The sequence below is a fragment of the Bufo bufo genome, chromosome 5 (assembly GCF_905171765.1).
Source record: "Bufo bufo chromosome 5, aBufBuf1.1, whole genome shotgun sequence".
In the NCBI taxonomy this organism is placed as follows: domain Eukaryota; kingdom Metazoa; phylum Chordata; class Amphibia; order Anura; family Bufonidae; genus Bufo; species Bufo bufo.
In genome coordinates this window covers 14353807-14357962 of record NC_053393.1, presented here as the reverse complement: position 1 = coordinate 14357962, position 4156 = coordinate 14353807, and positions in this window count along the sequence as shown.

Here is a 4156-nt window from a genome sequence, read left to right as displayed (position 1 = left end):
ATATTTATGACTCTGATTCTGTAGTTTACAGAAACACCCCATATGTGGTCGTAAACCGCTGTACGGGCACACGGCAGGGCGCAGAAGGAAAGGAATGCCATACGGTTTTTGGAAGGCAGATTTTTCTGGACTGTTTTTTTTTACACCATGTCCCATTTGAAGCCCCCCTGATGCACACCTAGAGTAGAAACTCCATAAAAGTGACCACATCTAAGAAACTACACCCCTCAAGGTATTCAAAACAGATGTTACAAACGTCGTTAACCCTTTAGGAGTTCCACAAGAATTAATGGAAAATAGAGATACAATTTAAAAATTTCACTTTTTTGGCAGATTTTCCATTTTAATATTTTTTTTCCAGTTACACAGCAAGGGTTAACAGCCAAACAAAACTTAATATTTATGGCCCTGATTCTGTTGTTTACAGAAACACCCCATATGTGGTTGTAAACTGCTGTACGGGCACACGGCAGGGCGCAGAAGGAAAGGATTGCTATACGGTTTTTGGAAGGAAGATTTTGCTGGACTGGTTTTTTGACACCATGTCCCATTTGAAGCCCCCCTGATGCAACCCTAGAGTAGAAACTCCAAAAAAGTGACCCCATTTTAGAAACTACGGGATAGGGTGGAAGTTGTTGGTACTAGTTTAGGGTACATATGATTTTTGGTTGCTCTATATTACACTTTTTGTGAGGCAAGGTAACAAGAAATAGCTGTTTTGGCACTTTTTTTTTGTTGTTATTTACAACATTCATCTGACAGGTTAGATCATGTGGTATTTTTATAGAGCAGGTTGTCACGGACGCGGCGATACCTAATATGTAGACATTTTTAGTTTTTTTAGTTTTTGGGCAATTATCTTTAGTAGGGTCTCATTTTTTGCGGGATGAGATTACGGTTTGATTGGCAGTATTTTGGGGTGCATATGACTTTTTGAACGCTTGCTATTACACTTTTTGTGATGCAAACGGATCCGTCCCCCATTGACTTTCTATGTAAAGTCAGGAGTTAATATACCATAGGATCGGAGTTTTCTCCAATCCGATGGTATATTTTAACTTGAAGCGTCCCCATCACCATGGGAACGCCTCTATGTTAGAATATACCATCGGATTTGAGTTACATCGTGAAACTCATATCTGACAGTATATTCTAACACCGAGGCGTTCCCATAGTGATGGGGACGCTTCAAGTTAGAATATACCACGAACTGTGTACATGACTGCCCCCTGCTGCCTGGCAGCACCCGATCTCTTACAGGGGGCTGTGATCAGCACAATTAACCCCTCAGGTGCCGCACCTGAAGGGGTTAATTGTGCGTATCATAGCCCCCTGTAAGAGATCAGGGGCTGCCAGGCAGCAGGGGGCAGTCATGTACACAGTTCGTAGTATATTCTAACTTGAAGCGGCGGTGATCGGAAATACACAGGACGTACAGGTACGCCCTGTGTCCTTAAGTACCTGGACATCAGGGCATACCTGTACGCCCTGTGTCCTTAAGAGGTTAAAGACTATAGTTGTATCTGGCAGCAATATATATTTTTAGGGAAACCTGTGCTAAATAGCTTGCAATTGTTTGGCCGCTGCAGACAGCGACATTATCTGCGCTACATCTCCAGTATAACGTGTGCGCAGCCTAAAAATATCTGTGACATCCAGTGCACTTTTTCCGTAGACGCTGCGGACAGCTACATTATCTGCGCTACATCTCCTGTATAACGTGTGCGCAGCCTAAAAATATCTGTGACATCCAGGGTACTTTTTCCATAGACGCTGCGGACAGCGACATTATCTGCGCTACATCTCCTGTATAACGTGTGCGCATAATAAAAATATCTGTGACATCCAGTGTACTTTTTACGTAGACAGTGTCCACTGCGGACAGCGACATTACCTGCGCTACATCTCCTGTATAACGTTTGCGCATCCTAAATAGCAGTGACATCCAGTTTAATTTATTTGCACATACACTTACAAAACCTGCGCTACTGTACGTGTGACATACTTGCAAGCATATATACCATTTAATATGCAGAAGGCGAGCAGTAAGGGATGGGGAAATGGCCGTGCTGCTGATGGTGCACGCAGAGGCCGTGGCCCTAGGCGCAGTGAAACTATGCCTGCTGCCAGAGCACAAGAAACACACTCATCCACGGTACCTAGCTTCATGTCCCAGTTTGCAGCGCGGCGCAGGACACCATTCTCAAAGTCACACCAGTGCGACCAGGTGGTCGGTTGGATTGCAGCAGATAATGCTTCCAGTCGGTTAAGCACCACCCTGTCTTCCACAAAGTCCAGTCTCAGTAGCCAAGAGTCTGGTCAACACAATCCTCACCCTGATCCTCCTTCCTCCCTCCATGGAGAGTCGTGGCAAACAAGTGATCCCACACTCGGATATTCTGAGGAGGTCTTTTCAGCGCCATTCCTTGATTTGGGCCTCTCGCCAAGCCCGCTTGAAGAGGGATGTGGCGAAACCAACCTCGCCACTGGGTTTTGGAGGGACCTGGCTACCAGCCTCTTGCCCCAGGATTATGGCCCATACTAACTTTAAAGGAGAAGACAGACCGGCCGCACAGCTTAAATCTGTGGAACTGTTTGGGGCAGGAAAGCCATGCTTGTGGTCGGCCAAATGTGACTTCCATGGAATTCGGGAACCCCTTCTCGGATCTGGGTGATTTTTGGATATGTTGTTCACCCAGATCAGAGCTATCCATGGATGTATACATTATGGGGATATGTGGGGTTTTGAGGTGTGTGACAGAACCATCTGTCTTTGGAATTGTAGTGTATGTTATGTGAGGGTACCCAGATAGCTAATTTTATTGTATTCGTGTAGTCTGAGTGCCATTCACCTAATAATATGCACTCAGACTTGAGCTATCTGGGGATATATTAAATGTCTGTGTTTACTGTAAGAGTTGTGACATTGTATGTTTATATGGTGATTTCTGTCCTGTTGTCCCCACATGTGTATTGGCGATTTCCCTTTGTCCTGAGAGATAATTGAATGAATTACTCCTCGGGTGTCTCCAGGGCAGAGAGGAGGAAACCATGATGCATTGTGGGGATGTATTGTATCTGTGTATCCTGAATTGCTGCATATCTGTCCTGTGTCACAGTCTTCCATCTGGTTCCTATAGGGGAGTGTCCACCAGATGGGGACCTGCATAAATACGGGCGGGTAGCCCTCAATAAAGAGTTCCTGTTTTATCCTTCATCATGTTGCGTCTGGTGTTTGGGTAACTGATCGACACTGGGGGATTGCTATACGCTGAAGATTTGCTATACTACCCTGGCTATAACTACTAGCTCTTGTAAGAGCTGTTCCTGCTCTCTGGATTTAGGAGAGGTTCACCCACTGGAGCCTGGAGCCTTGTCGTAGGTCCAGGGTGGGTAGGAGACGGTGAGACCTCGACCAAGCTTCGGCGGTTCGTGGGGTCTGCAGTGCTTACGGTGTCAAGTGGAGTGCTTGGAGTCCTCGGGAAGCACTAGGAGCAACTATCGACGGAGGTATCCGGTCGAGGTGCTAGGAGATCCGTTACATTGGTGGCAGCAGTGGGATGGCGTCCAAGTGTGAGGAGAAGCAGCTCGTAGACACCGTTCGTGGAGTATATTCAGGGCAACGCTAGTATCCGTACAGCGCCCCTGGCTACAGCAGCAGGATGGAATCAACTAGTCTTCGGACAGCGTTCTATGACGAGGAGGAGGAGGCAGCCGCAGACTACAGGGATGCAGACAGAAAGGAAGTCTGGTATGATGCCCTGGAAAATGCCCAGCGGTGGCGAGGTGAGAATCTCCCCAGTTATGAGCAGCAGCTACAGAAGCGTGTGGCGATGCGGATGGGTCTCTTGGGAGAGCAGCCCCTGGATGACTGGGTAACATAGTGTGACGGTATCATCCGTGTCACCGTCTAGTATTCCCTTCTCCCCTTGAAATAGCACAGCCAAATAATCCACAGAGCAATAAATCGCTATTATCGCTAGTATCGCTGGTATCGCCGGTATCGCCAAATAAGTCTATACATTAGCCCAAGCTGAATGCTAGAAATACTTTACTGGAAAAACTCCACATTGAAAAAATACAATTGCTTTTATCCCCTGATCCCATGCAAGGGAGACACCCACAACAAACATACTTTAACCCATAACACAAAGGT